The sequence below is a fragment of the Dromiciops gliroides genome, chromosome 4 (genome assembly GCF_019393635.1).
Source record: "Dromiciops gliroides isolate mDroGli1 chromosome 4, mDroGli1.pri, whole genome shotgun sequence".
Taxonomy (NCBI): domain Eukaryota; kingdom Metazoa; phylum Chordata; class Mammalia; order Microbiotheria; family Microbiotheriidae; genus Dromiciops; species Dromiciops gliroides.
The window spans coordinates 256,330,757-256,351,549 of NC_057864.1; the positions used below are offsets into that span (position 1 = coordinate 256,330,757).

The following is a 20,793-nucleotide window of genomic DNA, read 5'->3' on the forward strand; positions in this document are numbered from 1 at the left end:
CTTTACAATGGTGAGGGCACAGCTAGTTGGGGTTTGAACTGATGGAATTAGAGAAGAGAAACAACAATAACCTCTCAGGGTTATTATCCTCTAGAATCTTGAGGGAGAGAGATACCTGCCCTGCCTCTGGGAGAAGGATCAGGGATTCACACTGTTGCCTTCATAGACTCTCTAGTATGTTCCACGTCTACATTTCCTTTCTTCTTATATGCCCATCCCCCTCACATGAGGACTGCTGTAAGAACCTGGTGGTTGGTCTTCCTGCCTCTAGCCTCTCGTCATTCCAGGCCATTCTCCAGATAAAACCAAAAGTCCAGATTAAGGAAGTATCCAAAAATTATGCTAGGAGGCTAGGGTGATTGAGGTAGTATCACTGTGTAGACACTAGGTCCACAGCCAGGCTCAGGGCAAAGTCAATAGACTCAATTGTCTCTCCCAGTGGGCTTCATGCCCCAGGTTCTAAGGTCATGGAAATGACAGAGTCAGAGAGCTCAGCAGCCATGATGAGTGGGACTAGGGCATGGCTGGGATGGGATTCGGTCCTGAGGACAGAGGGGCTGTTCAGTAAAGACTTGTTGATGAATTGAGGAAGAACTGGGACTGTCTTTTGCCTCTTTTTGTATCCCCAGAGCTCAGCACAGGGCCTGGCACATAGTAGGTGCTTATTAGGTATTTATTGACTGACTCACCAAAGAGAAAACTCAGTAGTCCCTGTCCTCAAGGGGCTCACATTCTATCAGCATAGATAACATGTCCACAACAATGGATACCAAGTACAAATAAAATGACTGCCAGGTCCCATGGAGAGGAGAAGCCATAGCAGCATGTGGGGATCAGCAAAGGATTCCTAGAAGAGCTGGATCTGTGGGGGAGTTTGGCAGGAAGGCAGGGTTTCTAGGAGTTGGGGGGAACAAGGAAGCACCTTCTGGGCCTGAGGAACATCCTTTGTAAAGGTGTGGAGACAGGAAGTGTCATACTTTGTGTCACAAACAGCAAGTAGGCACCTTCGGTTGGTTTGTAGTTTGTGAAGGGACTAATATAGAATGAACCTGGGGAGAGAGACTGAAGACAAATTGTGAAAGGCTTGAAATGCCAAACAGGGGAGCTTGTTTTTGATCCTAGAGCCAAAATGGAGCCTCCAGTGACATGATCAGCCCCGTGATTTAGGCTGATTCCTTTGGCAGTTGTGGGGAATGAGAGGAAAGAGGCTGGGAGGAGGGAGACCAGGCCCGAGGCTGTTGGAATGGTCCAGCAAGAGATGACCTCTGGGGCCCCTTACTTCCCTGACATTCTAGTATTTCTGGGATCATTTTTTTCACCAGAAAAATGTTTAAGTATTAGAAAAGACCCTGCAAAAGGAGCCTCTGCCTGGGAACTAATGATGCACTTCGTCCCTAAAGCTAATTGGCTCTCTCATCTCTCAAGCTGACCAACCATGGGGCAGAAAAGGGAGTCTCTAAATTCTTAGTCTGGGAGATGCAGGGGGGAGTTCCCATGAAGTGAGGGCCATCCTGGCTGTTATCTCCCTCTTTCCTTTAACCTCCTCTTGTCTCCAGGATGGTGTGTGTCTGGCTCCCCAAGGGCATCTGGATAGGAGTTCTGGCTGTGACCCTGCTGATGCTGAATTCCCAGGTAACTGCAGGCAGACAGGTCCCAGGTAAGTACAGAGCAGCAGCTCCGCAGAGAGCCCAGGTGGGGGCCCAAGGGGAGCACTCTTCTCTCTAGGCCCAGATCAAAGGAGGGGCTTGGGACAGGATGGTCCTCAGAGAGATGGGCAGCAGGTGAAACTGAATTTCAGGCTCCCCTCCACCTATCCCTTCCTTTGGTCTTTGTTTCCTTTTCCCCAGGGCTCATGGACTTTGTGGAGGCCCCCTGGAGAGGTGAGGGCTCCAGGTAGTTTTTCAATAAGCAATTATTAAGCACCTACTGTCTACTGGGCTCTGTGTAATTACTGCTAAGGACAGAAAGAAAGGCAAAGGACAGTTCCTGCTCTCAAAGAGCTCCCAGTCTAATGGGGGAGACAATACGCGGACACCTCTGTACAACCAAGACATATCCAGGGTAAATTGGACAGAATCAGGAGAGGGAAGGCACTGGCATGAAGAGGGTCGGGAAAGGCTTCCTGTGGAAGGAGGGATTGGAACTGATACTTGAAGTCAGGAGGCAGAGGTGAGGAGGGAGAGTGTCCTCAGCCTGGGGGACAGCCAGGGAGTGCCCAGACTGGGGAGATGGAGAAATTTGTGGGAGGAAGAACAGTAAGGTCAGTGTCACTGGATGGAAGAGGATTGGGAGCCTGGGAATGTAAAGTATAAGAAGGGTGGGGAGATAGGAGGGAGTCGGTTGTGGAGGCCTTGAAGGCCAAGAAAAGGGTTTGATATTTGAGCCTGGAGCTGATAGGGAGTCAGTGGAGTTGATTGGGGAGGGGGTGACAGGGTCAGAGCTGCCAAGGTCTCCCACCCCCATCTGAACTTTTCTGTGCCATTAAGCATCTTCACAGAGTCTGCCCAAGCTGCTGGAGAGGTTTCAGTTTGGCCATTGGAGGGAGGGATGGACTTTGCTGGTTTAATTTCCCAGGCAGGATTTCATGGCCATAAGTGAAGCTACAGTGTGTGGGAGCCCCCAGTTTTCACTAATGACATCCTGGTGGAGTAAGGGAAGGTCTCCCCCTCCATCCCTTGGAGGCAGATCCTGGGCTGGAGAGACCAAGGGCATTGACCCAGGCTGGCTCTTCTCCTACCTTCCTGATCCTTGTTAATGGGCTGAAAGAAGAGGTGGGAGCCCCATGTTCCCCAATCCCCACTGCCCTGGAGCAGGCAGGACTTGCACCCTCTACCCCCAGTCTCTCAGTGTCGTCTCTGGTCTCCACACTGCTGCTGCTCTCTCTGAAGCCCCAGGCTGGATCAAGGGGCCTCTGCCATGACACCGCATGAGTGGGAGACCCTTTGTCCTGGACAGGGAGGGAAACCCCAGGGATGGGCCACAGGCTTCTCCCAGCCAGTGTAAGTATTGTAGGGGAGCAGAGAAAAGCCCCTCTGGCATAGTCTGTGTTATTTCCCCTGCAGCCTGGCCTGGCATCTGGCATGGCCAGTCACGGCCTCTTTGGGCTCCTCACCTGATCTAGAGCCATCCACCGGGAATCTGACCCACTTTTGAGCTTTGTCACCTGGACTACCTCTGGGGGGAGAGTCTGCCATGTGTAACACCCATTCTCCAGTGTTGGGCAAGAGAGGAGGGGCCTTCTAGAGACAGTCTGTCAGGGCCTGAGCAAGGGAAACCCAAGGGCAGTGGGATCTGCCACTCCTAGCAGGGTGATGGCTGCTTAACCCAGCTGACATCTCCAGGAACACCCTGGTATCAGCCATGGGTGTATTGAGCAGGGGATGCCCCCATGTGGACAATAATGCAAACTACACAATATTGAAGGAGCCTCCCAGCCTGTAGATAGTCAAACCACTTACTATGGGCAAGGCACTGTGGTAACTGAGGGGGATACAAAGGGAGGTCAAAGTCCCTGGGGAGGACAACATGAAAAGCCCTGTGTACAAACGAGTGATGTTGAGGATAATTTGGAAATACCCCACAGAGGGAAGGCACTAGGGATGAGGGAGAATGGGAAAGTCTTCCTGTAGAAGGAGGGATGTTAACTAAAGGAAATCAGGAGGCAGGCAGGGGGAGGGAGAGTGTTTCAGACATGGGGGACAACAAGGGAAGCTGCTCAGAGCTGGGAGATGGAGCGTCTAGTAGGAGGGACAGCAGGGAGCCAGTGTCTCAGCATCACAGAGTACATGGGAGGGGGAGGGGCAATCAGGGGTAAGAAAGTTGAAAGGCAGGAGGGGCCGAGTTGTGAGGGGCTTTGATGGCCAAAAGGGATTTTTGTATTTGATGCTGGAGGTGATGGGGAGCCACAGGAGGTTATTGAGCAGGTGGGTAACATGGTAAGATCTGTGCTTTAGGAAGACTCATTTGATAGGGAGAGAGTAGAGGCAGGCTGACCCACCAGGAGGTTATTAAAATAGTGCAGATAGAAGGCAATGAGGGCCTGCATCAGGGCCATCGCCGGGTCAGAGAAGAAAAGGGGCATTATTCAAGATGCTACAGAGGTAAAATTGTCAGGTTTTGGCAACAGATTCAATGTGGGTGATGACAGTGAGGATACCCCCAGGGCTGTGGGCCCGGGTGACTGGGAGGATGGTGGTGCCTCACCAGTAACAGGAGAGAATCCACATCTGGGGGAGAATGACCACAGAAAAGGGCAAGCACAGGGAGGCACTAAGGGATTGTCACTAGACTTTGGCTTGGGCTGAGATGTCATGGGGGCAACAGTGGAAAAGAAGGCTAGAAAGGGCAATGAATCAGAGGTGGAGAAGGCCTTGGTTTCTGGGCTAACAGAGTTGTTCTTTATCTAATGGCAATGGAGAGTCGTGGAGTGAGCTGGGGGCTATGGAGAGGAGAAGATGGTAAAGCACAAAGAACAGTGAGGAGGCCAATGGGGATGTTGAAGCTTGAACCCTCATGCCTGGCTCCTGGGGCTTGGCAGAGAGCCATGTTGTAGGCTGTGATCCTGGTAGGGAGGACTGAGCTTAGCAGGGCAGTCTGTAAAAAAAATTAATTATTAGCTTACTAATCTAGTCTGAAAATTCTATAATTAGACTTATGAAAAATTATAAGTTTAGAAAAATTATAATTGGGCCATAAGTCCCATCTGGGTTGCCATTCAAATGTAAAAATATTTTAAATGACTAAGGCTAATTTGGGGGGGACTAATCTGACTGGAGGACTAATCTGGGGACTTTTGACTCACTGGCTATCTGACTGCTATCATTTTAATATGGGCTGTTTATAAAGTTCTACCACGCTGCTCCATTTCCAAAATTGATAAGCAAAAGATTAAGAAGCCTCTTAACTAAATAATCAAAGCAGACTTTATTTATGAGATACAATTTAAACATAAAAATACAGGGAAATAAAATGTACAACCTGACTGCATTCTGGCACGTCTCTTTCCACCTGCTGCGCCTGGAACTTTTTTGGCCTCCTCCTCACAGAAAAGCCCCCTGCTCCGTATTGGCCTCCGTCCCTTCTTGCTCTTAGCTTTTTCTCCTTCCCCAGTCCTCTTAATCTCCTTCATCCTTCTCTGTTCTGTTGTCTCAGGGTCTCTAGTGTCCAGAGTCCTCCTTAATCTTGTCAGTCCCCTCTCTGTTCTTCTAATCTTGTCAGCCCCCCTTGCTGCCTAACTCCCAGGTCAATATATCTTCTTTCTCTCCACTCAAGTCTCAGGGCTTCCTGTGCCCCCCCACACACTGAGCTAATCCACCAGCTGACCTAGCGCTGTGGCTGGGGAGGGGGGTGCTCGCTGGAGTGTCTCGTGTCATTCTGAGCCCCAATGTCAGAAGTCAAGGATCTCCCTTGCCCCCAATCCCTTTTTCTTCTGAAGGAGCTTTGCCTGTGGGTGATTCCCTCATACTATCTCCTTATCTGCACAGAATCCCAGGATTTGCACCTTAGAGAGCACCCATACCACCTCTCTCATTTTACAGATGAGGAAACTGAGGCCCCCCAATTAGTGACTCAACCAAGGTGACACCAGTAATCAGCAGGGTAATGTAGCTAGTATGGAAAATGGCTATATTAGTGTGGGGGAGGATATTTGAGGAGTAAAAGGTTTTAAGTTGGGTGGTCATGGTGTACCTGGAAAAACTTGGGCAGAGAGGAGACACTGGAGAGGAAGAATCAGGAAGGTTTTTTTGACTTGTCTGTGGGAGGTGAGGGAAAGAGAGAGCCCTGAGTCCCCAGTTGCTCCAGGTTTCCTAGAGCTGGTGTGAGGCAGTGGACGTGCCATTAATAGAAGTCAGGGAGTCGGGAGGAGGATTTGATTTCAGGGACAAGATAGTGACTTTTACATGGTTAGTTTGAGGTGCTTGGGAACATGCAGGAGGAGATGTTTGGCAGGAGCTGGAAATGTAGGAAGGGAGACTATGAGGGAGGGTGGACCAAGGTCCAGATTCTGGAGGTGTCTGTAGAGAGGGAGAAATGAAGGGATAGAGACATCTGAGGGAGAGAGCAGAGAGAGAGGAGACAGAGGGAGGTGACTTTGGTCATGAATCTGTTTAGTGATTGAGAAGAGGAAGAGGAGGCAGCTCAGGAGGCAGGGAGGCAGGAGTTGGGGAGGTGAGAAAAAAGGGAGGATGGGGAGGTGTCACAGAAGCCTAGGGAGGGGAGGATCTCAAGGAGGTGACCATCAGTGTCAAAGGCTGCAGGGACAGAAGGACGAGTTTGGAGGCAAAATTGTTGTAATTTGTGGAGGGAGGTAAAGGGGGCACTGCTGCCTCTGAGGCTTTAATGTCATCTTGCTACCCACACCAACAATTATGCCCTGGAGGATCTCCTGCTCTGGGGCCTGCTGTTTTCATTAGTGACTGAGTGTTGTTATTGTTCAGACATGTCAGTCCCATTTGATTCTTTGTGATGCTATTTGGGTTTTCTCAGCAAAGATCCTGGAAAGGTTTGCTTTATTTTTTCTCTAGCTCATTTTACAGATGAGAAAGTTGAGGCAAATGGGGTGAGTGACTTGATCAGGGTCACACAGCTAGTAAGTGTCTGAGGCCAGATTGGGACTCAGGTCTTCCCGATTCCAAACCCAGTGCTCTATCCACTGCACCACCTGGCTGCCCCCAACCCTGAGTACTATTTCAGAAAAGGTCCTGTCAGGCTTCACTTCATTCCCTTCTCTGCAGCAACTTCCTCCTCAACCCCACTGCCAACTTCTTCACAGAGATGTACCTACCCTCTCCTCACAGCTCCTTCTCCTCCCACCCAAAAGGACAACCTGTATCCAAGAACTGTGACAAAATCTACTTTTCCTGGATGAGCTCTGTCTATCTACTCCCCTGTGGCCCCACTCACCACCTTTAGCTCAAAGTGTCCCTCCTGGGCCACCTCTGCCCTATGAATATTCTTTCTCCATTTAGAATGCCTGCTCCTTTAAAGAGGAGTCTCTTTATTTTTGTACTTGTATTCCCAATGCTTAGCACATAGTTATCAATTAGTGTTTTTTTCATTCATTCATTCAAGAGTATTGTTATAAACATATATTACTGAGCGTTAAGTAAGAGGACTTTGGATCCAGATGACTACTTAGAGAGATGTGTCTATAAAAGGAAACAGAAAAATAGGATATAATCTAGTGAGGGATGGAGAATCAAGTGAAGGACAGTTCCATGCATTGAATACTTGTGTATATTTCAGCAGTCCCACTCAACTGGATCTATGACCTCATTGATTCCAAAGTTCCTTTCCAGGTGCAGATCTCAACCCATCCATGGCTGCCCATTCCATGTGACTCTTGTCCACACTCTCCCACAAACTTCCATATGGAGTCCACCCAGGTTCATAGCAGTCATCCTTACTCTCTCCTGACACTGGGAGGGTGTCTGTGGCTCCCCACTCTTTGTCCATCAGTCATCCATTTTTCTTTGTATGCATGCAGCCCCTTTGTCTTCCTATCATGCATTTCCTCAAAGATGTCTTTGATCCCCTTTCCCTATTTGGAATGTTTATATATTTCAACATGCTTACACCCACCATATGCCTTGACAGTGCCTTTTCTGTGAAGCTTAATTCTTCAGAGGCAGTGGTTATCCACATCATACTGACCTATCACAATATCAGGAGAATGTTAGTACTGAAAAGATGAGCCTTTGCTTTCATGAAAAGCCTCCTGACTGAAATCCAAACCATTCTTCTCCTTCTGATCGGCTTTGTCCCCAACTCCTCCCCAATACCCCAGACAGACATACTGATGGACAAGCTCCATAGAATGTCCATCCAAGTGGATGCTGAAATCTGTGAAACAGAGACTCTTCATTCACTTGGTCTTTCCCAGGTGCATGAATAGGCCAAACTCCTCTGAGTGCTTACAGGTCTCTTCTAGAAGGTTCTCCAATGTTCTAGGTCTTCTTGGAGTCAACACAGTGTCCTCCACAAGGAAAAAATTTCTAGGGAACCTCCCTGTCCATTCTTCTTTGGCCTAGACTCTATGCTGGATCTCCTCCATCACCATGGCCAATATCTTTGGCAAATAGGCAGTTCAGGGATTTCTCTCTCAAGGATAGAGCAACCACCCAGCACTTGGACCCTAACAACCCAGTCCTGGATGTGCTCAACATGGAGGTAAAAATGACTGCAAAGAGAACAAAGACAGGAAAAGCAGCCGGATTCCCAAGTGTTTGTAGAAGAGATTTATGCTGGAAATGACACAAGTGTGAGGGTATTAAGGGACCAGTATTCAAGGGATCTGAAGGAGGGAAAGAGACTGGAAATGCTTGGACCTTACTGAGAGCAAAAGCAATGGTGACTGAGAGAATATCACTAACCACTGAATTAGTGCCCATTCTTTCATCTCTTAAAAATCTTTATGAGACTCATCTATGTCTGAACTGAGTTTCTTTGATCAGAGTATTGGAAGGGAACAAACAGGCTTTCACAAGAAGCATTCAGCAATGGACAACATCTTTATCATTTAAAAATAAGTTCTATAGAATATAAGGTCCCCTCATGCTTATTGGTTGTTAATTACAAGAAAATCTTTGATTCCATAATCATTCAAAATTCCCTGAAAGATAGAAAAACCAGAAATAACCTTATTTAATGCTGCTCTGATCATAAACACCCAGGGACACAGAAGAAGTTTAATAGTCATATTATTAATTTACACTTATATGGAAAAGAGAAGAGCCTTACAATCAATTCAAGAAAGTCTGAAAAGGATGAAAAATACCCATTGTTCAAATGATGACATTCTAATTAGTGCATCCCTGTGCATATTTGGAGGAGGCTCTGCAGGTGGATAATGAATTGGGCCCAGAATTGAAAAGGAGCCATGGAATTGGTTAGATTGCCTTTGGGAACTCCCAGTTCAGACACATTTTTAGCCCAAATGTTTTCTCTGCTTTAGAATCTGGGAATACTACAGCCCTTGGGTGTCAAGGTTTTATATGCACTTATTAGTTGTAACCTTATTCCTGTTATAACCCATTCTAACAAGTAATAGTAAGAAAGATCATGGAGGAAATGCCTGATTGGAAAGAAAGATGGATGGGTCCTCTTGGTAACCTCAGAATGTCCAAATGTGGGGCTTGGCCTTCTATAGAGGATCTATGGGAAAATCATCCAAGGAGCCAGTGTGGGTGGGCTATGCTCTGTGTTGACAGAGGGAAGACCCACTGGGAGGAGGTCAGAGATGCATCAGAGAATCCAAGTCACTCATGCTGACACAGGCTCTGTTGTTACAAAGTGCTTCCCATACACGGTCCTCTCTGATCCTCACCATAAGTCTATGAAGCAGGTGCTGCCCCAGTTATTGACTCCATTTTACAGATGAAGAAATTGGTTCAGAGAGAAGTGACTAGTACAAGGCCTCAGAGAGAGTCAGCAGCACAGCTGGGATTGGAAACCCTGGGTTTTGCCTGCAGTGACAGTGTGGTCCAGTGGAAAAGAGGTCAGGAATCTTGGGTTCAAGGCTTGATCCCTTCTTTACTAGGTCAGTGACCTTGGGCAAGTCACATCACTCTTCTGGGCCTCAGCATCCTCATCTGTAAAACAAGGAGGTGGAGCTAGATGGCTGCTAGCTTCCCTTCCAGCTCTGCATCTAGGATCTGAGTATTGTAAAATTGGTGGGTTTTCCCCACTCTCCCGCAAAGAAATACACCCTCCCAACTCCTCAACTCTCTCTCTCTCTGAGGAGCTCATTCTCCCTTCAAGGCTCAGCCTGTGATCACTTCCTGCAAGAGACCTTTCAAAACCAGGAAAAATCACTTGAGATAACACTGTGAGTTCCTCTTATTTTTTGGTGGAGCTAGGAGGGTTAAGTGACTTATCCAGGGTCACACAGCTGGTAAGTGTCATGTGTCTGAGGCTGGATTTGAACTCAGGTCCTCCTGAATCCAGGGGTGGTGCTTTATCCACTGTGCTGTGAGTTCCTCTTACATGCTTTTGGTTCTTTCAAGTTCCTGTTAAATTTAACATGAGAGGATCCAAATTGCCTTGCTTGTCTCTGATCCTTTTTGCAATTTATTTTGCTCTTTTCTCTGTATTTTAAAAACTTTTCACTTATGCTCTTTTCTTTTTCGTTTTTTTGGGGGGGGGTGAGGCAATTGGGGTTAAGTGACTTGCCCAGGGTCCCACAGCTAGTAAATGTCAAGTATCTGAGGATGGATTTGACCTCAGATCCTCCTGACTCCAGGGCTGGTTCTCTATCCACTGTGCCACCTAGCTGCCCTTTTCTTCCTCATTTTGCATCACTATCACTCCCCATCAGTCACCCAGCCCCAAACCAAACCTTCCCCACCCCCTCAATTAGAAGCCCTCTGTCTTTGGCCTGAGACTGAAATGTCTGTATCATCCCCCACCTCGGGTCCATCACCTCTTTGCCAAGAGATGGGAAGCACTTCAGCCTGTGTGTCCTGAAGCCTGGATGGGTCATTGCACTGAGCTGAGGTCTGACCTCTGTCCTTGAGGTTATTGTTGTCAGTGTGGGAGTGTGGGAGTCTCCTTGCTCTGCTCCCTTCCCTCTGCATTAGTTCAGACGATGTTCTCTGGGATTCAATGGATCTATGCCTTTCTTCACTGCTTACAGCCCAAGGACACACTTTCACTCTCTTAGCACAGAATTTGCTCAGTCATTTCTCAAGTGGAGGCACACACTTTGTCTCCAGGTCTCTGCTATAGCAAAAAGTGCTGCTGGTGTGTACACACATATCTCACCTCTGTGTACATGTTATATCTAATATATGTATGTGTATATGTGCAAATATGGATGTCTGTGCATCTCACCTGCGTGTCTTCTCTCTTAGATTTCCTTTGCAGTGTATGCCTGGTACTCCTATTTCTGGGTCAATGAAGGATTGTTTACTGACTTTGTTGGGTTGAATTACAATTTTTTTCTATCTTTTAAAAAATATATTTTCAATCTGCAAACATTCACCTTTTCTCCCTCCCAAACCCATACTCCTCCCTCTCAAACTGAGAGAAAATCCTCACCCCATATTAAAACACTTGTAGTGAAGCAAAACAAATATCTTCATTGGCCATTTTGAAAAAACAAATTCTCATGCTGCATTCTGAGTCCTCTTGGTCAGGAAGTGGGCAGCCTGTCTCACCCTTGGTCCTCTGGAATCATGGTTGGTTATTGTGGTGATCAGAGTTCCCAAGTCTTTCAAAGTTGTTTATCTTTACCATATTGTGGTTATCATATAAATTGTTTTCCTACAGAATTCCTACAGAGAAAGCCAGATGGGAGCAGACTCTGCTTTGTAAGATACTTCACTGGACCTTAGCTAGATGATGTTACACCCAAGCCATTGCCCTGCACACTTTTCCTTCCTTTCTCAGTCAGACTCCTACAAACAGTGTCTGCACACACAGTCTCCCCTCCTCCTCTCCCTCACTTCTCAGTCCTGGGCAGTCCTGCTTCCCCCCTCATTAGCCAATGGGAGACTGCTCTCACCAAAGTCACCAAGGATCCAGCCTCAATGGCCAAAGCTGATGGCCTTTTCCCAGGCTTCATCCTTCCTGAACTTCCTGCTGAACTGGACACTGTCAGCCCCATTCCCTCCTGGGTATTCTCTCCCCTCTGGGGGTTTGTGCCTCTGCTGTCTCTGGGTTCTCCCCTTCCCTGTCTGATCCCACTTTCTCAGTCCCCTTTGCAGGCTTATCATCCACATCTTGTCCCCTAATAGGGGTGTTTGCTAAGGCTCTGCCCTGGGCCCTCTTGTCTCCTCTCTGTGACCTCATCAGCTCCCACAGAGTGAATTCCCATCTCTGTTCACGTGACTCCTGCATCTGTGTTTCCTGCCCCAGCCTCTGTCCAGCATCCCCTGTTGCCTCCTGGATGTTTCAGGCCTGAATCTCTAAGCTCCCTTAAACACAACACTTCCCAAACCGGACTCACTGCTTTGCCCCAAACCCAGGCCTCTTCAGACTTCCCTCTTCCCAATGAACCTAATACAATTCTTCCAGTCTCATGGTTCATGACCTTGGATTTATCTCCACCTCCTCCCTCTGCTCCCCCTATCCCCTGGTCACAGCCATAACATCCCTTCCCTGTGACAAATGAAAGATGAAATGACCCAGGAAACAAAGGTTGGAGCTTCTGACCCCATCGATTTATGAAGCAAAGGCTGCCCATTACCCCACAATCCAGGACCAGACCTCCTCAGCTTAGGGCCAGACCCTGAATGCAGGGGCAGCGGACATTTATACTTTAAAAGCAATTAATCAGGGGCGGCTAGGTGGCGCAGTGGATAAAGAACCAGCCTTGGATTCAGGAGTACCTGAGTTCAAATCTGGCCTCAGACACTTGACTTACTAGCTGTGTGACCCTGGGCAAGTCACTTAACCCCCATTGCCCAGCAAAAAAAAAAAAAAAAAAAAGCAATTAATCAAATAAGGCCAATGAATGAAAAGGAGACTGTCCATCGTGAGGTAATCTGATTTCTAATTGGAGGGAAGATTAGGGACTTTCCAGGTTGGGAGGGGAGAGCAAACAGGTGCAATTCCCTGAAATCAGAAGAGCGGTGTTCCACCCCCCACCCCCAAACCCCCCTTGACCCCAAGTGTCTGTGAACAATCAAAAGAGCATGGAAACCATAGGATTGCTCAGCAGGGGGCCAGTTTTCAGATAAGCCCTGGGGGCTGCTGGGGATGTACAACTGTGAGAAAACTCCTTGCCTCAGTCCTGGGATCAGCCCAGGTTTCTGACCAGCAGAACCTCAGGCTCTAGTTAAGGGTCTCTAAGCCCCAGGGAGAGGTGGTCCAGCTCCCCAGCCATGCAGGGCCAGGTTCAAACAAGGAAATAAGGTTTGCTCCCAATTCTCACAGTTGAATAAAGTTTTCTCACAAGACAGAAATTGGATCAGACCCATAACTGCATAGAGGGAACTGAGGCAGCTACAGAACTGAGTCACAAGAGGGTGTCAGTGTGGCTCCCTCAATCCCCACAATTAAACACTTGCTCAGCTAATCCCCACAATTTCCTTCTGCACACTCCCCCCTTCTCTATGCTCATGTGGCCTCCATAGGAGCAGAGCCTCTTCCCTCTCACCCAGATTACTAGGATGGGCCCTGACAGTCTCTCTTCCCTCCAGACCATCTTTTATACCCGAAATGTGTGCTTTTCCTTAAGGGCAAATCTGAATGAGTCACTGCTCTCCTCAAGAGACATCAGTGGGCAGCTAGGTGGTACAGTGGATAGAGTACCGGCCCTGGATTCAGGAGGACCCGAGTTCAAATCCAGCCTCACACACTTGACACTTATTAACTGTGTGACCCTGGGCAAGTCACTTAATCCCAATTGCCTCACAAAAAAGAAAAAAAGAAAAAAAAAGAGACAGCAGTGGCTCCCTAGTGCTCCTGGGATACATTATAACTTCCTATGTTTATTGCTTCACAGCCTGGCTCCTGTCTCATTGTATGATAACCCTCTTCCTGCACTCTGGGATCTGCCCAAACTGGCCCTTTCTTCACACCCTGCACCCCATTTCCCACCTCTTGGCCTTTGCCCCTGCCATCCCCCCATGCCTGGATTCCACTCCCTCCTTCCCTTTGCCTCATGCATCCTCTTTCCCTCCAAGGCCCAGCTCAAGTACCACTTTTTTCTTTTCTTTAATTCCTTTCTTTCTTTTTTTTTTTTTTTTTTGGCGGGGCATTGAGGGTTAAGTGACTTGCCAGGATCACACAGCTAGTTAGTGTCCAGTGTCTGAAGTTTGATTTGAACTCAGGTCCTTGTGAATCCAGGGCTAGTGTTCTATCCACTGTGCCACCTAGCTGCCCTCAAGCACCACTTTCTAGGTGAAGCCTTTCCTGATCCCCCACATGCCAATGCCCATCACCCTCTACTTGTTTGTATTCATGCTTCCCATACTTTTGTGTGCACTTGTCACCCCTATTTGAATGTAAGTGGCTGGACTGTTTGCTATCTTTATGTTTGTATTCCCAACAACTGACATGGGGCCTGGTACACAGTAAGCACTTATTAAGTGCTTGTTGATTGACTGACCCTTTGGGGAAGCACAGCAGTGCACAGAGAAGGAAAGACAGTTAAGTAGAAAGAAAGCAAGGAATCCATGAACTGGGGTTTGGGGGAGTTGGGGCAGAGGCAGTCCAGGCCTAGAGGCTGTTTACAGGTGTGGAGGTGGGGAGATGAAAGGCTGAGTTTGGGGAGCCACAAGGAGGCCAGTTGAAATGTAAATTGTGTGTGAGAGGGAGTAACAGGAGATGCTGGAAAGGGTGGCAGGAGTCAGAATGGGGAGGGCTCTAAGTTAGGGTTGGAAATTCTCCAAGGGTCCATAGGGAGCCACCACAGGTTCTTGAGGAGGTGAGTGAAGTGGTCAGACTTGGACTTTCTAAGATTTATTTGTCATTTGTGGGCTGGAGAGATGAATGATATCAATCAGTCAGGAAGACTCATAAGGGATTACCCTGTACCAGGCCTGTGCTGGCACTGGGTTATATATAAAATCAGTCATTTCCTGCCCTGGAGCAGCTTCCATTCTAGGGGATGGAGGATGTAGGACATGCCCAGGAGGGTGACCCAGGGAGGGGCCCTGCACCAGCAGTTACAGGGATCCTGAGGCAGAGCCAGACAGAGCCCAGAAGATCCCCAGGGTGACACTGATTGGATCATTGACCTCGAATGAAAGAGGGTGTGGCCTCTAGGGTCATGGGAGTGTGGTAGGGGTCTGTCCCCTGCCCGGATCTCTGCAGAGGGGGCTGGGGAGGGGGGATACAAAGGTGCACTGGAGGGAGGAGGATCAGAGAGTGAGTTTAATTTTGGGGTGAGAAGGACTTGGGGAGGTTGTTGGGTAAACATTTCCTGGGAGTGTTGCTCCAGGCTGGGTGTAGTTGAGAGGCAGCTATAACGAGGCAGAGAGGTCTGAGAACTGAGAGTCTAGTCCTACCGCCATCGCATATCTGCGCTGTGTGACCTCGGAAAAGTCGCTTGACCTCTCTGGGCTTCACAGGGCGGGACTGAGCATGCGCAGGAAGGGCAGCCGGATGTTGGCCGTGTTCTCCTCGGTCAGTGCCCAGCCTGTGGTCAGCGATTGAGAGCGGGTGTGTCCGTGCGGGCTGAGCCGCTCCTGGTTGTTTCCTCAGAGCACTTCACCGAGCAGTTGAAGGCGAATGTTACTTTGAGAACGGACGGAGCGCGTGCGGTTTGTGGCGAGGTCCATCAGCAACGGGTAGAGACTGTGCGCTTCGACAGCGACGTCGGGGAGTTTCGTGGCGGTGACGGAGCTGGGGCGGCCTGATGCTGAGCTTTGGAACAGCCAGAAGGAGGAACTGGAGCGGAGACCGGGCCGAGGTGGACACTTACTGCAGGCACAACATACGTGGTTGTTTGAGCCCGTCTTTGGTGCCCGGCGCGGTGAGTGAGCGCCCCCCGGAGGGGAGTGGGAGGGACCCGGGGAGAGAGAGGAGGTGAGTCCGGAAGAGGGGGACGGAGCAGGGAGGGAAGAGAAGGTTCTGGAAGGGAGAGCAGAGGGAGGGGCCAGAGGGGAGGGGAGGAGAGGAGGAGGAGGCTGTGATGGGAGGGGGCAGGTGGGGAGCAGAGAAGGGGGGGAACAGAAGCAGGGACAGGGACAGGGGCCCCCAGAGCAGGGGAGAGACAAGGGGGGAAGGGGATGGAAGGAGGGGGAGATGATGGATGGGAGAGAGGAGGGAGGGGACTAAGAGGGGAAGTGGAGGGAAGAGAGTTGGGGGAGGGGGAGAGATTGGGGCCAGAGGGGTCTGAAGGGGAAGGAGGAAGAATGGGGGATGGGAGGGGGATGCAGGGAGGAAGAAGGAGGGATGAGGAGAAGAGGGAGGAGGAGGAGGAGAAGAGGGAGGGAAGCAGAGATGATAGGGAGGAATTAGGGGCAGAAACACTGGAGATGAGAGATGGAGAGGATGGGAGGGAAGAGAGGAGAAGAAAGGGGGAAATGAAGGGGGAGAAAGAGGGTGGGGACAGAGGGAGGGGGGAGGGGGGCTGGAGAGGGAGGGGGAGGAAGCTCTTCTACCAGCTGGGATTTGGGGGCCTGGAGTCCTTTCCCCTCAGTCAAATTCGGATGTTTTTACCCCCTCCAATTCTAATGGAGAAAAACTGCACTGGGAACAAGCCAAAACCCATCACCAACAAATAATGCACATTTATACAGGACTACAATGGTTAATGGGTAGCTAGGTAGGACAGAGGGTAGAGTGCCAGGCCTAAAGTCAGCAAGACTCATCTTCCTGAGTTCAAATCTGGCCTGAGACACTTACTAGCTGTGTGACCCTGGGCAAGTCACTTCGCCCTGTTTGCCTCAGTTCCCTCATCTGTAAACTGAGCTGGAGAAGGAAATGGAAAACCACTCCAGTGTCTCTGTCAGGAAAGCCCAAATAGGGTCACAAAGAGTCAGACACAACTGAAAAATGACTGAACAGCAAAATGGTTATTATGGAATTCATTCCCCTAAGTCCTCAGTGCCCAGGTGCCATAAACCTTTTAAAATCTTAAATAAAACTTTTCCTTTTTTATCCCTGAAGCTAAGCTCAGCAGAGGCTTCCCATGCCCTGCTCCTTCCCATCTCCTCCATTCTCTCCCTCCCTCCCCCTCCCAGCCTTCTCTGGTGACACAAACTCCTACAACTGAGGCCTCATGACTGAACTTGTCTTTCTCCAGGCTCCCAGACATCTTTCTGCTTCTCCCAGGGCCCCTGGACTCTGGGTCAGGATGCTCAGGTTTCTCCTGGGCCTAGACACTCCCCACAAGCCCCTGAGTCAATATTCTTTCACTGTATCGATAACATCTCTTAATGTTTGAGCTCAGAGTCTTTCTGAAAACAGTTTATTATCCACACCTGTGACCTGCTTTTGGAAAGAATCCATTATAAAGAATCCACTTATAATGAGAAAACTTGCCTGCCCATTTCTTCCCCCATCCCTGAATCCTGCTGAGCTGGGGCTGGGGTCATTCTGCCCATGGACCCCTGGGGCTGCTTCCTGTTAGTTCAGATTTCTAGTCTTGGGGGAGCTTAAATGTCCCCAAGATGCCCATTTCAAGCTCTGGGGAGAAGAGGAGGCCTGAGCCTGGTGAGGGATCAGGTGACAGAGGTGGGGGCTGGACTAGGAAGACCTGCCCTGGCCCCCTCACTCAGGATCCTTCTTCTTTCTTCCAGTTGAGGCCCGAGGTGACTGTGTATCCATCCAGATGGCTCCCCTGGGACACCACAACCTGCTTGTCTGCTCTGTCACTTGGTTTCTACCCTGGGGACATTGAGGTCAGGTGGCTCCTGAATGGGCAGAGGAGACAGCTGGGGTTGTGTCCACAGGCCTGATCAGCAATGGAGACTGGACCTACCAGGTCCTGGTGATGCTGGAGATGACCCCCAGTGCGTGGGGATGTCACACCTGCCACGTGGAGCACTCCAGCCTGCAGAGACCTGTTCACCTTGGACTGGAGTGAGCCAGAGCTTCCCTCAGCCTCCAGTTCTCACCTTGCATCAGGACAGGAGCCAGCTCTGAGGACCCCCAGAGTGTGTCCAGTCCTGGGCTAATACAAACCCCATGTGGTGCTACCCCCCTTCCCCAGCATGGCCTCCAATGGCTGTGCTGAGCTAAGAGCTGTGGAGACCTAGAACCTCATCAGGCTCCTCACTGGCCCCTGCCCTGGGAGCTGGCCTCCTTCTGGACTCAGTGACCTTCCCCTGGGGTGGGGGAGCTGGCTGTGAGACACATGGATGTCAGTGTCCCCTGATGAGCCTTCACTGGCTGAGCCCTGAAGACCCTTTGCAGTCTGTCCCTTCCCTTCTTAGATAGGATTTAGCCCCTTCTCAGCTCCCCTCAGACCCGTCTGCCCCCCAGGGCTGGCTCCTGGAGGGAAAGTTTTGATCCTTGGTGTCTCTTGTCCCCAGAAGCACAGTCTGGATCTGCCCAGAGCAAGGTGCTGAGTGGAGTCGGGGGCCTCGTGCTGGGGCTGATCTTCTTTGGGGTTGGCCTCGTTGTCCACAGGAGGAGTCAGAAAGGTGAGATACTCTGGGGAGGCCCTGAGGCCCCTCCCCTCCAGGGGAGGGAGGATGTTGGATGGTGCCAGAAATCTGGCCCCAAGGTCAGGGAGGAAGGGCTGGGCTGGCTCTGGCTTCGAGCTCTTCTACCCTGGAACTTACACAAGGTGGTGAAGGGGGCCAGATCCCAGGACTCAGGGTCTTGAGGGAGTCCCATATTCAATAGTAGAGACAGCCTGGGGAGGGGTGTCAGACTCCAGCCTTCAGTCCCTCCCCCTGCCATTCCCTCCCCCCCCCCACGCCTACAGCTATAGATGGATGGATAGAGCATTGATGAAGTGCTTCCTCTGTGGGGTCAGGTACTAGGCTAAGCACTGTTAGGAGCCCCCTGTCCACAGTGCTCAGGAGCCTTGGTGTCCTTTGCTTCTGTGACTCTGGGATTTACAAGTATTTGTACATCTGTCTCTCTTCCTTCCTTTCCCAGGAATCGGGGTTCACAGCCAGCAGGTAAGATCCTTCTGCCCAGGTGGGATCAGGTTCTCATAGCTATCAGTCTCTGCCCAGTGGGGCCTGAAGCTGAGCAAGACTTGGGGGCCCTTAGTGGGAAGAGGGTGGCTCTACGTGTGGCTTCAGACCCAGGTGTAGACTCTCACCTGGGTGTTCTGTGTCCTCTGCAGGGCTCCTGAGCTGATCCCTGAGGCTGTGTTCCCTGGAGCTGCTGCCTTCCCCTCAGCCTCCCTCCCACATTTGGAAGCCCCTGCTTGTGCCCAGCTCTCCAGGATCTTAGCCCTGCTGACCCCTTCCCTGGAGGGGCTCCTTGCCTGTGCCTTGGGCTCTGTCTGGACTCTTTGGCATTTCCCAACAGAGCTTTAATGACCCACTCCTCCTTCCTATCTTCCTGCACCCGTGTTTTATCCATTTTTGTCTCCTGAGCCTTCACCCCAATAATTAGAAGAGTGAGAATCACCTGGTTCTTGGTGACAGGGAGACAAGGTTGGGGAGCAGAGGGATTTGTGTAACCTCTCAGTGTGTGAAAGGCCTCTAGAGGTGCAGATTGTGATCCATCCACACCTTTGCATCCACATGGCCTCTTGTCCAGGCCCCTCCATTACCCAGCCTGCTGGTGGCCTTCCTGTCCATGTCCTGATATGATGTAGATGTCAATGGGCCTCCCAGGCTTCTTGCCCAGGAGTCCTTCCCTTTCCCCATGGGATGGGCCCTCCTCACTCTGGTCATTCCTCTCTCTGATGACTTTGCTTCTGTCCCTTCTGCTCAGTTCTTCCTGGATGATCTATTGCTGTTGCCTGTGCTTGTCTATCATGGGCCTCTCTGTTGTATTTTTAAAAATTAAAGTTTTAGTAAAAACCTTTTGCATTTGCATCATATTCATTGCTTAATGTATACTCTACTCCCATTCGCCTTCCCTCATAACAAAATATTTATTTAAAAGTCCCCAAATAACCATCACATTACCCATGTCTGTCCAACACCATATGCAGCAATCCATGCCCATAGCATGTCTGCATCTGCCATGAAGAGTTTGTTTTCTCAACTCTGTGGCCAAGCTTGGTGACTGTTAGTACATAATATTCAGCATCATTTGTTTTGTTTTGTTTTGTTTTTTTACTATTTTTATTTTGGATATGTTTCTTTCCTGATTGTGCTTAGAACATTCTGCATCACTTGATTTAAGTCTTCCCATGTTTTTCTGAATTTCTCATATCTCTTGTTTCTCCTGATGCAACAAAATTCCATGACCATCAGGTGCCACAATTTCCTTTGCCCTTTCTCAGTTGTTGGGCACTGATTTTTTTAATCATCAAAGTATTTTATTATTTTCTAGTTACATGTAGAGATAGTTTTCAACATTTTTTTTGTGAGGCAATTGGGGTTAAATGACTTTCCCGGGGTCACCCAGCTAGCAAGTCTCAAGTGTCTGAGGCCAGATTTGAACTCAGGTCCTCCTGATTCCAGGGCCAGTGCTCTATCCACTGTGCCACCTAGCTGACCCTCAACATTTGTTTTTATAAGATTTCTAGTTTCAAATTTTTCTCCCTCCCTCCCTGCCTTCCTCCCGCCTCAAGACAGCAAGTAATATGATACAGTTTATATATGTTTAATCACATTAAACGTTTCTGCATTAGTCATGCTGTGAAAGAAAAATTAGAGCAAAAGGGAAAAACCTCAAAAAAGAAAAACAAACAAAAAAATAGAAATAGTGTGGTTCAATCCTACTGAGTTCAAATCCAGCCTCAGATACTTGACACTAGTTATGTGACCCTGGGCAAGTCACTTAACCCTCATTGCCCCACACAAAAGATTCTACTCCATTGGAATGTTTATCTTTCTTATTTCCACTAATGAACATGTGGAAGGATACAAACATTTGTGTCTATTCTTACCATGTAGGCTGCCAAATTCTTTTATTTGGGCTGATATGAGTCATAACTGTGAAATCATCATTTTTGGGAACAAAGATCTCAGGAATTTAGGGGTACAAAGTAAAGAAGGAGAAAGCAATGAGTCACATAGAGAAGCAAGGATTGTTGGGAACAGGTGCATCCCAAGGGTGGTCTCTTCAGTCTCACTGGACTTTGATGGTTCTGGAGGAGAGAGTGAGGCCTCACTTAAATCCAACTCACTCCCAAGTTAGGACATCTCTCTCTTGCTGTCATTGGTCCTCTTCAAAAATAAAGGAGCGACAAAAACAAGTACCTTGTGCAATTCCAAGGGAATTGTCTTCCTGCCATATACTTTGGTGAGAAAGGAATAGGCC

General features: G+C 49.2%; 1 pseudogene; it reads left to right on the forward strand.

The window, feature by feature from the left end:
- The first annotated feature begins 1,484 nt into the window (after window positions 1-1,484).
- Window positions 1,485-19,382, forward strand: LOC122755810 (annotated as a pseudogene).
- The last annotated feature ends 1,411 nt before the right edge of the window (window positions 19,383-20,793 follow it).